Source organism: Onychomys torridus, chromosome 3 (assembly GCF_903995425.1).
Source record: "Onychomys torridus chromosome 3, mOncTor1.1, whole genome shotgun sequence".
Lineage (NCBI taxonomy): Eukaryota > Metazoa > Chordata > Mammalia > Rodentia > Cricetidae > Onychomys > Onychomys torridus.
In genome coordinates this window covers 156964219-156977325 of record NC_050445.1, presented here as the reverse complement: position 1 = coordinate 156977325, position 13107 = coordinate 156964219, and the positions used below count along the sequence as shown (strand labels likewise).

Genomic DNA, 13107 nt, shown 5'->3' with positions numbered 1-13107 from the left:
TCATAGCCCAACTTAAAATTAAGGAGCTCAAGATTTGGTACTGTTCATCATGTCCAGTGTGGATCAGGCATGGTCAACTTCTAACTTTTTGTTGTTATGATTTATTCATTTTTTTATTTTTTATTTATTTAGTGTGTGTGTGTGTGTGTGTGTGTGTGTGTGTGTCGTGCATGTGTGTGTGCATACACAAGCACACGCATTCATGTCTGACCCCTTGGAGCTGTAGTTACTGGCAGTTGTGAGCCATCTAATGTGGGTGCTGGGATGGAGCTCAGGTCCTCTGGAAGACCTCGAAGCCTCCTAACAGCTAAGCCATATCTTTGGCCCTGTCCTGGGTTTCCAACTGCAGTGGGTACTTTCTCTAGTACCTACCTTGAGCTGTTACTCAATGAAACACAACAGAGGTAAGGAAAGATAAAACCAGAAAAACTAAAATGGAGGCAACAATTTAGGATGGGAGAACAGAGAAACAGTGCAGTGCAGAATCGTCATTAACAAATAACAAAAAGTATTTGAACTGGTGTGACTTCAATATTGTAACAGCAGAGCTTCTTGTTTAACAAAAATAAAAAATAAAATAAAATAAAAAAGAAACTTTGAGTAGGGAAGATTTCTATAAGGTCGTAGTAAAGAGACCAAAAGTGTTATTAAACTTAGCCCAAACACGTTATCAAGAATTGGATTCAGTGTCTTTCATTCAGCTATGAATAGCCACTGACTAATAGACAACTGATTTTAGAGATAAGGAAGGAAAATGTATTAGACAGAAAATACTCTAGCAAACAAATCTGGATTTCTATATGTAGAAAATGAACCTGGACCCATAATGCACACTGTATAAAAATTAAAATAGATCACAGGTCTAAATATAAAACCTGTGCTATATAGACATACATGTAAGCAAAACACCCACACATATAAAATATAAATTTAGAGATATTCAATATCAAAGATCAGCAAGTGTCAATGAAAACCCCAAATACTTCATGAAAAAGACCAATTATACCAAGTGCAGCAAGAAAGCTCCACACTGTGAAGAAGGTAAAATGGTGGTACACACCTGCTAATTAACCCTCCCCTACCACCACATACATAGTCTGGAGGTGCGTGGAGACCAGCCAAACCCTGCAAATAAGAAGCAAAAATAAACATAAAATGGTAGAATCTGTGTGGAAAATATTCTGGTAGTTTCTTTAAAAGCTCAGCTCACATAATGAAAGGAAATGGCCCAGAGGTCCATCAACAGATGAGCGGATAAGCACACAGCAACACAGCTGAGCAGTCCATGTGTATCTGGGTTGTCTGTCTGTGCTTGAGAACTGCCCTCGGTAGCCCAGGCTGGCCCAGGACTCACTAAGAAATGAGGATGGCTTCAATTTCTAATCTTCCTGCTTTTGCCTCCTAATGCTGGACCACAGGAGTATACCATCACAGTTCACACAGTGCTGGAGACTGAGTCCAGAGTTTTGTGCATGCTGGGCAAGCAACCTACCAACTGAGTTACATTCCAGGACCACTGCTACACACACCAACATGAGTGAGTCACAAATAATCAGAGTGAGACAATACATCAATGATTCCATTCATCTCAAATTCTAGAAAATGCAGGCTTCTGCTGTGACAGAAAGCAGAGGGTGGTTTTGAAAAGGGGAGATGAGAAGGAGATACACTGTTGGAGAGAATGAGGCATTTGGGGAGGACAATGGATATGCCCCTTATGCTGCTGGTGGTGAGGACTTGCTGGGAGCTACAGGAATAGGAAGTAGGAATTCAGCTGACTATGGCAAAAGTTAATACCTGGAAGAAGCCAAGAGCCTTCCAGAGTTCAAGCCTTGGTGATATTGGCTCTTGAATATTAAGCTGTTTTCATTAATTCCTTGCATGCTATTGTAGCTTCTCCATTTCTAGAACAATGTATTGATCATTCATTGGGCACAATTTCCCCTACGCTATTGGAATATTTGGGGATGTAGTAAAAGCAGCAACACAGCCAGGCTCCCAATTTCAAGCCTCTCTGTAATTATCATCATTAGCAACATCTGGCCAGAACCATCTCCAGACAAAATATCTTATCTGAGAGACTTCCCAGACTTTTTAAGAACAGACCATCTGTCAGAGAAGGTAAAGATTTACACTGACAACTGCCCAGGCCAAGTGGACAGGCTAATTAAGCTTAACTTTCTCCTTTTCCAAATCTTATCTCTAGTTACAGATCACCCTTTAACAATTACCAAGTGCATCTAGCTATGACACAGGTTGCCCAGCCACCACGTGCACTCCTGCCCTGCCAGAAAACAGCCAAGATAGCTTGGACAGATAAGGAGCCAAAGGAAAATAAGGCAGTTTTATTTTCACTCATAACTGATAGACTCCTAACACTTTACCTAACCACTTCTAAGAACACAGTTTGAGCACATAAAATCCCCTTTGCTTAGAAATTAACTGAATTTAGCCCTTAGTTGATTCATTTCCCCATTAGTCACTTCCCTTTGGGGTTGAGTTTGATGGCTGGCAATTACTGCTCTTTTGTGTGGATCTTATTGCCCCTCCTTTTGACCCTGAGGGAATTCAAGCCTGGTGACTTTGCCTTAGCCAGAGCATTGCTATTGCATGGGTGTATAACTGTAAATGTCAGAAACTTGAGAAGGACTAGATTGGAGGACTAGAAGAAAGAACTAGAAGAACAAGATGGAAGATGAGGAAGAGCCAGGTGGGGAAGAACAAGATGAGGAAGAAGGAGATGGGAGAGGAACTAAGATGGGAAAGAACTAGATGGATGAGAACCTAGATGAGGCAGAACTAGATGAAGGAACTAAGATTGCACTTAGAGGGGACAGCAGAAAAATGTAGAGAGAACCAGGCAAGAAAAGAGCTAGTATGAGAGCAGAAAAGAAGCTGTGTAGACAGAAAACTGACTCAGAAGAACAAAGTGAACAGACTAAAGAGTTTTGTGTATGTAGATTCATTTCATAACATCTAAGATTAGATTATCAGCTGGTTGTAGATTCTTCCACGGGTCCTGGGAGAGGGCTATTGAGGGGCTGGACCCCAACAGTCTTTGTTAAGGACCTCATACACCTGTGTCAAAGCCTGTAAAACTGCAGTCAGCCACACACAAGTTAGTGCATGGCAATCTTATCCTAGTAAAATTTGATTTAAAAAATAAATATAAAGCTGGCAAGATGGTACAGTGAGTACAGGTGCTGTCACCAAGCCTGTTGATCTGAGCTCAAAGTCTGGGACCCACATGGTGGGAGAACAATGACCCACACTGTCCTCGGACCTCCACATGTGAGACACCTCCACTTACACAAAGCCAATAAATAAATATGTAGTAACATATTTAAAATAAGTAAATAAATATAACAGAAGTTGCTGTACACTTAAAAATCAGGAAGATAAAATACAAATAAACTACTTTGTTTGCTGACAGATTCTAATGCATCCAGTAATAGAACCTCTTGCAGAAATGGCCAAGCTCTAAGAATTAGAGATTAACCTAACCTATTCTCCAATGACATTTCTATTGCAGAACTGCATAGAATATAAGTACATTCAATTATATTGAACAAATATAGAAATAAGTTCTTACTGTGTAGTAAAAGGAATATACTTTTTGGTATATATATTTACATTTGAAAGGATCATTTAATCTTAACTGGTTTTCCAATAATAAAATTAGTACAATTAAGGATAAATTTGATTTAGCACTCAGAAACCAATGATAATTAACAAGAAAGACAAAGTATACCTCCACATGAATACAATCTGGAAGAAAATTATTACAACTTCCCTCTTGTTACAACCTATATTTATGTTTGTTTGGTTTGTTTTTTTTTCAAAATAGAGAGTAACTAAATGTTACTGAGTAAGTAAGCTACAATACGTAAAACTTGGCAGCTCTGAAGTGAATTATGTTGAGCTTGGTGATAACACCTGAATGTGTAAAACATACAAACAACTAAAATCAGTCTACATCTGACACTAGAGTTGGGAAATAAAAGCTAATAAATAATATTGGTGCCAGACACTCCAGGCAATTGTCCAAGTTCATCTAGATAGCCAGTAGGCACATACACCTAAAGGACCAAAATATAACAAAGGGCACCCAGCCACAATAATGGCTACACTGGTGATGCAAATGTCCTGGGGCACAGAGGCCCTGCACAAAGCAAGTCACATGCCAGGCCCACCACAAAAACCACTCCTGGTTTTTTCCATACAGATAGGCCTTGTCTAAGTAAGCACTAAGGTAAAGGAAAGGCCCTGCTACAGACAGTACAGCTCTATCTTCAACGGGAAAAGAGAGTAAAAGGACTAGTTTCTCTGAAAAAAGTGAAGGTATGCAAACCTAAGCGTCCTTTTCATGACTATGTCCAGGTCAGCCACATCCTCCACTTGAGCCAGCATGGGACTTGGCATGTAATCTCTCTTGTTGCCCACCCCAAGAGTGCCCAGAGGGAGACCTGGAGGCCATGTGCAGAGGGCAGTGCACCTACTGAAGGACAGGAAGATGCTGGAATTACACATATCTAATGGTGAGAAGTAACTGAAGAGTTGAGGAGGTGATGCAGAAGGTTCTATGTGAATGTAGTGTGTGCAGCAACATGGACAGCACAGGCATCTCTGAACTGCAGGACTCTGAGTCAGGATTGTATATGGAGCAACCACATAGTAAAACACCCAGCAATGCTAGCTTCTTTGGCCATGGAAGGTGGTGTCTACTTTTGCTTAAAGGTAAGAAGAACTTCCCCACCTCTAGGTGATTCCTGTCACTCCTCTCCCAACTGTCTGGACAGATGGCATGCTGGAACACTACTGAGCATCCTTAGAGCTTGCCTGCTTTTTCCTACAGTAGTTTCCCCAACCTCCTTGGACATCTGGCGCTGAGCAGTCAACATCATCTGTCTGGCACATTACCAGTGACACTGTGTAAAATATCAGGCACTGTAAAATTCTTATTTCCATTCTGTAATCCTGCACTAATAAAAAATAATTGTTCTAATGCTGTAGTTAGAAAAGCGGAATGTTACCACAAGGGCAACACTAACTAAAAGTTGTCTCAATATATTACTATGCATTTTCAAAAAACTACAAATGCATTATTTTTACCTGATACTTGCAAAGGCTATTTCAGATCATTCACAAAATTGGAACACAGTAGGGCTGGTTTGGCTTTTCTGTCACAAAACATAAATATAACAGAGACAAGAGGTATTAAACTATATATGTGCTGAGTGTGGTGGTGCCTGGGTGTTTTAATCCCAGCATTCAGGAGACAGGGGCAGGCAGATTTCTGTGAGTTCGAGGCTAGCCTGGTCTATATAGGGAGTTGCAGGCCAGCCAGAACTATGCAGTGAACATAAATGAAGAATGGACACTACACCAACAGACATTTACTGAGCACTCCTCTGTATACTAGGGACTGGACAGTAAAATAAGCACTATGTCTGCCCTCAAGGGAGGGAGAGAGGAAAGGGGGTTAATACAATGCATTATAATTACAAACTGGGGAAATTAAGGATGACTGTCCTTGTAGAAGAAGATAAGTTGGGCCTAACAGCCATGATAATGATGGCCTTCTCAGAGACAACTTCCATAAGAAAGGGTACTGGAGCTGGCACCCAAAGATGAGAGGTTATTCAAGGAGATGGTACCAAAGGAGAGAATGGCAGCTGGGACAATGGCCCTGAGGCCAGACTGCTGGAGAACTGGCCGAGATGCTGGGGAGATGTAGGTGAGGGACTGGGCCTTACGAAGCAGGGCAGGAAAGCCTGCTGAGGATGTTGCATCTTACTCCAAGGGTGATGCCTTTCTTGGCAATCCTGAAGGTCTGAAAAAAGCAAGTGACTTATTTTTTTCTTCAGGTTATTGGTAAGAAAACAAGCAGGAAGGGGTAATGCAGGCCGCTGGACTTAAGGAGGACAAGAGCGGCCTGAACCAAATGACAACATAGTAGAAACTGAAAATCAGACGGCTTCCAAAGAGACTTTGCAGAAAACATCACAGCATTTTGTGATCAACCCTCTTGGAGGGCTGATGGACAGAGCAGTGTGCAGTGAGCAAAACATTTCATTTAGATGGATGAGGAAGAGTCTGAAGTCTGAGATGGCCACAAAGTAAGTTCTGGGGACATAGGAGATGCTGCCATTGTTGACTAAGATGTGCCAGGCACTCCTGAGGTGCTCTGCTCATAGCTGCCCTGTTAGCAGTAGTATCCCCATTTAAAGGATATGACTATAGATCACAGAGCCAGAGGAGCAGTGTACCATCCTTAATTCCCTGGATGCTGACAAGCCTGGCTAGCTGCTACAAGGCATCTCTCCCAGTCTACAGAACACCAGGGACTATTTCTACATGTGGAATTCTGAAACCTACTTAGGATTGGAACAGAGTAACCTCCAAGGAGAGTGAGTAGTTGGCACATTATTTACAATTCCTAATGTTTCCCCTCTATGTTGCAGCCCTACTCTACCTCCACCTAGAAGGAAACTGGTCAAGTTTTGAACACCTGCAAGTTATCTGGGCCTCAACATTTTATAAACTGACAAAACCATCCACCAAAGTTAACTACAATGATAAGAACAATGATATCTTGCAGTAAACAATAGTTTTACTCCCAAGTTATTATATACAACAGAAGACCCAATGAGAAATAGGAAAACCTTTAAGAATTAATCATTTCTTAGAACACAAGACATTCAGGTCAAACAATAACACACAGCTTTGAATAAAAAAAGACTACAAAAACCAAGCACCAAGGATTCTGATTTTAAAAGTCACAAACTTAAAAATGCAAAGAAGACAAAAATGCAAAGAAAAATGACACCATGATCCTGTAGGATTTTAAATCTGCAATTTCCATATATCTCTTAAAATTGCAGAATCAGGAACTGTCACCCCTGAAATGATTTGGACACCTCTCCAGGACACTGACACTAACTGAAACCTTTCCTGTCTGCACAGTCCCATGGCTTGGCTCCCTCTAGGGGCCCTCTACTATACCCCCAAAGCTCCTGAAACATCAGAAACAGGCTTGATCACCTACAAAGATCTCAGTCCATTATGGCCAATTGAGTCTAGTACAGAAAGTACCATCTTGAGATGCTTCAGGGGGAGGGATGAATGATTGATTTTTGAAAAGATTTAATCACCTACAGTGCAAATTATGCTGTGTTGCATCTGATCCTTCAGTAGAATTATCAGTGTCCAGTATTCTTAAATGGAGTATTGGTCATGTGTAGTTCTGAGGGTTTGGGGAAGTTCCCCGTGGAAATAAGTAAGATCACAGGAAGCATTAATATGACCACTAAAAGATATAGCACAGACCACTTCCCAAACTGATAGTACAGTTGTCCCGAGCCCTGATTGCTGTGTTCACCAGCACCTCCCGCTGCAGTGGACTAACAGATCTTTGGGATTGCCTCAAGCAAAGGCTGGGTTAAAAAAACAAAAACAAACAAACAAACAAAAAAAACACCAGGAAACCTGCTGGTTCTTTGCCTGCAAAGAACGATCAAAATCCCTGGCAACCACAGATGAAAGACTTCTAAAAAAATAAAGAAAAACTACCTTAACACCCCCCCCCCACACACACACACATACATACACCCTCAAACTAAGCAGAAAAGCAGAGGTCGCTATATTTTTTAAATGCTTCCCTGGGACAAAATAAATCTCGTGAAAAATCTCTGAGCCCCGATTTACGGTAAGTCCCTAAGTGTTTGTCCCTGCTGTCAGCGGGTTGGAGGGATTTTTTTTTTTAACGCAAGGCTTTGATGTGTTGGCAGGGCTGACCTCACAAGCTCAAGTCAGCTAGGAAACGTGCCCTGCATATTTCCTTCTACACCTCCAAAGATTAGGACCAATACCGACCTGCAATTCTAGCCTACGATCGAAGGGCTCAAGATACCATTCGATGCTGGGACAGTCGTGGTCCAGCCACCCCGGTCGGCTGGCGGAGCCGAGACTACGCAAGCCGCAAGCCGGTCCCAGCCGCCCACCGCCGGGCCGCAGCGGCCTCGCACGCCAAGCCCACCACCCTTAAAGTTGAACCTCCCTGCGACTGGCCCTCAGCAAGTTTCCAGGTTACAGAACGCGGCGAACTTTGCCAGCCCCTTCTTGGGGGCTCGGTTCCCCGGAGGGGCTGACCACCCGGGAGGCTGAGCGAGTAGGCAAGGCGGCCCCGGTTCACACAAAATGCAAAAGCCTACCAAGCGCCACTTTTCCTTTTCCAGAGGGAAAGCTCTCCCTCCAGGCGAGCATCTGATTTCCATCTGGAGAGGGGGACGCCAGAGGGTCGGCCGTGCATTTCCCTTCCCCACAAAAGTGGCCTCTAAACTCGCTCGCCAAGGACACCGGGGCAGAGGCGACCCCGGGCAGCGCCAACTTTCGGGCGGCGGGGCGAGGGCGCGGGGGTGACAGCGGGGCCGCGGTGGGCGCGGGCCGGGAAAGTTCTACTTACTGCGCGTCGCAGCCCGTCCCGCCGTCCGGGTGCACGGCCCGCGGCGGAGGCCCGGCCGGGCCCTGGCTGAGCGGCGGCGGCGGCTGAGGCGGCCCCGCGGCGACCCGGCGGCGGAGAGCGAGCGGCGGGGCCGGGGCTGAGGAGGCCGGGCCGCAGGGCGGCGCGCGGAGGGATGAGCCGGCGGAGGAGCCGCGCAGGGAGGGCGCACGCCGGACTGGCCCGGGCGGGGAGGGCGGTGCACAGCGGCGCAGAGGAGGAAGGGCGGGCCGGAGGGCGGGACCACGAGGGCCGCGCCGAGCCCCGCAGAGGGGCGGGAGGAGGGCAGCGAGCGCGAGCCCGGGAGGCCGCGCCTGGGCCGGGAGGACTGGCGAAGGGCCTGGGAGGCGGGGCCGAGGGCCTGGGGCGGGGCCGAGGGCCGAGGAGGCGGGGCCGCGGGCCGAGGAGGGCGGGCCGAGGACCAAGGAGGCGGGGCCGAGGACCAAAGAGGCGGGGCTTAGGGCCGGGGAGGGCGGGCCGAGGGCCGAGGAGGCGGCCAGCGAGGGCATGACGGAGGGCGGGGTGCGGCCGGAAGGCGGGCCGAGGGCCGGGGAGGCAGGCCGAGGGCCAGTGGCCCCGCCCCTTTTCTGGGTTGTAGGCTGAGGGTAGAGGATCCGGGTTAGCCCCTCACCAGCTCGGGTTACAGCGGCTGGCCCGGCCCTCAGACCCGTAAGGGAACCACGCAACGCGGCATTGTGGGAGGCGCTGGGGCCTGTTCACTGGCTTCGGGTCGCCAGCGCCAGAGACTCTGCAGCGGCCTGCTCGGTGTGGCTGACCGGAGAGCACCGTTCCGCATTCTCCAAGCACTTGTTTAAATGGCTTTTCCTGTCGAGTAGCTGTGATTAGATGTCCACCCTATCAGCCCGCGATGACCTTCGCAAGTGAGGAGAAATAAAAATGAAGTGAATGAATTGAATGTGACAAAGGTTTAGGAAGAGCTGGCCCCCTGGAAAGGCTGAGGCAGGAGGATTGTCACAGGTTCGAGGCCCGTCTAGTTTACCGGCTACAAAGACCCTATTTGAAAAGAAGAATCCTTTCTTCAAGAACTGATTGGAATCGCTTTTCTCTGTGATTCGCCATCCATCCTTAGCAACAGGCACTATCGGACTCCAAAAGAGTGAATCATATATTAGAGAAGAAAGGGCCGAGTTTATTGGAAAGATTAGGGTAGGCATATTGCCAGCAGTTCAAAGCCAGCCTGGGCTACATAGTTTGGTTCCACGACAGCCTGGGCTGCAGAGAGAGACTGTCGAAAAAGAAAAAGAACTCTTGCATTCTCCAAGGACTAGTTTGAATTGCTTTTCCTCTGAGTAGCTATGATTCAGCACCCGCACCCCCACACCACACCCCCCAGCAGCAGGCAATGATAGAGGCAACAGACAAGAAAAAAAAAAGGAGAGAGAGAGAGAAACAGCAAATGAATCAGAAGTGAGTAACAAAGGTTTAAGAAAGAACTGGGCTTAGCTTCAAAAGATGCACCCACACACCTTTAAAAATAGCCTCTAATCAGCGAAGGACATCGGAACACTGACCTGGAAATGCAGATTTGTATGTTGTTTTCACTATTTTGTGTCAGGCAGTGACTGAAGTGGACAAAATTCTGTCCAAAGCTCAGCAATAGTTATTAATTTGAGAAGAGAAGGGTTTGCATACAGTGGATGAGATACAAGAGTGCATTCCAGTTATAGAATGTTCTCTTTAGTTCCCTGGACTCGCTTTCAATCATCAAAATAAGAATATTAAATATGAAGGCCAGCTTCTCACAGTTCATATGATTGCTTTCTTTTTTAAATGTTTGTTTCCTCATTGTTTGACCTGTGGTTGTTCCTCAGCTCATTCGCCCTCCACCACCCATGCAGAGCCAGGGAAAAAGAGGGTGCCAGCTAAGACTTAAATGGAAGAAGGCAACATTTGAAGAGTTTGGTGAGGAGCTCTCTCTAGGAGTAAAATGTAAAATCCAAGGAAATGTGATTTCAGAGACTGTGTGGGACTGGGGTCCTCCTTTAACTCAGCTAGAATCTTTCCAAAGGCGTTTTCTAGCCTTAGGGTAACTGTGTCCCACACTCCCTTCTGTTGTCAATCTTCCACTCCACTGAACAGTGTCAGTCACCTGCCTGATTGCCAAAGCTGATGGAAAAGTTTAATGCCCAGTGTGTGCCTTTGCCCCATTTGCCAGTCTTGGTCATCTCTTGTGGCGGTCTGAAAATGAGTGAGCGAAAATGACCTCAGTTTTATCTTGAGTCCAGAAATGAACAAGTTGGCTTATCCATGACAGCTCTCATGTGACGAGAATTGAATAGAATTAGATGTACTATGATGAATAACCATGCCCGCCATTTATAGAAGCCTTTCCTAAGAGCCAGGCACCCAGTGAGACATCTTATCTCCAAGCTGGAACACGGCCTTATTGATAGCTGCAAAGTCAGTGAATTTTTCCCAGTTCTAGATAAACAGAGAGGTCTGTTTCCCACCTCAGCCCCATTTAGTTGGTGCATTTTTTTCTCCAGTGTATAACGCAAATTGTTTTAAGCTTTTTTAGCCAGATCATACACCTGTCAGGCTTCTTGAGCTGGCCCCAAATGGCTTTAGTAGGGTTGATAAACAGCTCAGACTTACAGTTTCTAACTCTATTCCTGGAAAAGCACCTAACTAGACTGAGAACATTGAAACTCTGTGACAATCAGATTTGCTTGCAGAAAACAACTTGAGAGGAAGGCTTCAGAAAAGAGGTAGATCTGAAGAGCAGCCAGTGTGGAAAGCAGCAGGAACAAGAGAGGAACTTCACCAAGATAGCAAGGAGAGGTTCGGGGACACGGTGACAGAGGAACCCCACACTCTGGGGTCTGTGAAACCTCTTAACAGCTGAGGATGGGAATTCCAGCACAATTAATATTGTCTGTGAATGTTTCAGACATGGGGCCCATAGTTATCTTAAATAAAAATATTTTCAAATAAAAATGTTAAAATGCCAATAAATCAGGCTTAAGTCTCGGATCTATATGACCTTGGATAGCACCTCACTCTTCTTCCATATATTTTCTGGGACTCTCATGAGCAAAACTATTAACTTTTGTTCATAGTGAAGATATCTCAACTTTCTACATCCCTGACATCCAGCATGTTTTTAAGTGTAAGCCTGCCAGGTTCACCTTAGGAACCACACAGTGATCTCATTTACATTTCTTAGCAGCCCTTTGAAGATGGTCACTTCAGAGCTCACAAAACTCTGTATCCTGTTATAAAGTTAGTGAATTACAACTTTCCTTTGATATGTCCACATCCATGGTGTCCCATGTGTGCCTTACCTTTTTCCTGGATGCTTCTCTGTTAACCGTCCATCTTCATGTTTAAAATATGTTTCAATACAAACTGATTTCTGCTTTATATTAGCTTGTCCTGAAGTTCTTTTCTGAGTCAAAGTCACATTTCGGGCTTCAGCTGCGTGAAGTCCCCAATCCCTCTAGCCATTGCTGGTTGGTAGCCTGGAATAAGAGCTCTGCCTCAACCTCTGCAGCCACTTTCCTATTGCTTCTATTGGAAATTGTCACAAACTTGATGGCTTAAAACAACAATAATTTATTATCATATAGTTCTGAAGCGTAGAAATCTAAAACCAGGGTGTGATCCCCTTGTTACTTCTCAAGGTTGGACAGGGGGACTTATACAGAGTGCTTTCCCTGGCAGCTCTTGTATATGTCCAGTGGAGTCATTCTGCCAAGTTTACATGGTATGTGCCTAAACCAGCATTTCCAAATTAGCCCTCCCCCTCACCTGCCCAGAACATCACCCTTTAAGACAGAGTTGTGGGAAAACAGGTATCCATGTTTGGTGTTATAGTTACTTTTCTGTTACTATGATAAAATACTCTGACCAAGGGGAACTTGGGGAAGGAATGGGCTTATTTGACTTACACTTCCAGGTCACAGTCTATCATTGAGGGAAGTCAAGGCAGGAACTTGACATTAAAAGCAGGCACCATGGAGGAATGCCTCTTACTGGCTCACAGGCTGAAGTTTAACTGGCTTTCTTATACAGCTCAGAACCACCTGCCCAGGGAATGATGCCACCCGCAGTGGACTGGGCACTCCTGTATCAATTAACAATCAGGACAGTACACTAATAGACATGCTCACAGGCCACTCTGATTTAGGCAATTCCTCAGTCTAGGGATTTTCTCTCCAATAACTCTAGGCTATGACAAAGCTAATGGAGGTACTCAGTAAGATGACACAGTTGTGAACCCACCAGAAACTGACCACCCCAAACAGGTGGTCAGCAGGTCAGAATCCACTAGGGGCAAAGTTCTGGGAAATCCCACTGTGAGGAAGTCTGGGAGGCCATTCAAGAAATGCAAAGCATGTAGTGCTGGCAGGAATCAGTTATGGAGTCTGAATGTAACTTTTACCCCACTCTGTACTTCATACGTAGTAAACTCCAACCTCAGATGATGGTCTATTCACATCCCTGAGATTGTTTGCCTGATGAGCCCCAGTGTCCTCTGCCACCCCCAGCCTAGCCCCTTCTTAAAGCTTTAATCCTGTTCTTCCATTGTGCCCACCAGTGCCTGACTCAGGCTTGACTCAGATTGGAGGTTCCACTAGGGACCA

General features: G+C 45.5%; 1 protein-coding gene across 2 annotated transcripts in view; it reads right to left on the bottom strand.

The window, feature by feature from the left end:
• Positions 1 to 8551, bottom strand: part of Rassf8 (Ras association domain family member 8) — a 72508-nt gene extending 63957 nt beyond the window's left edge. For both annotated transcript variants that reach the window (XM_036181472.1, XM_036181471.1), the window contains exon 1: positions 8465 to 8551. The gene's annotated coding sequence lies outside the window, so the exon portion shown is untranslated. The remainder of the gene's footprint in view (positions 1 to 8464) is intronic.
• Positions 8552 to 13107: the final 4556 nt, after the last annotated feature.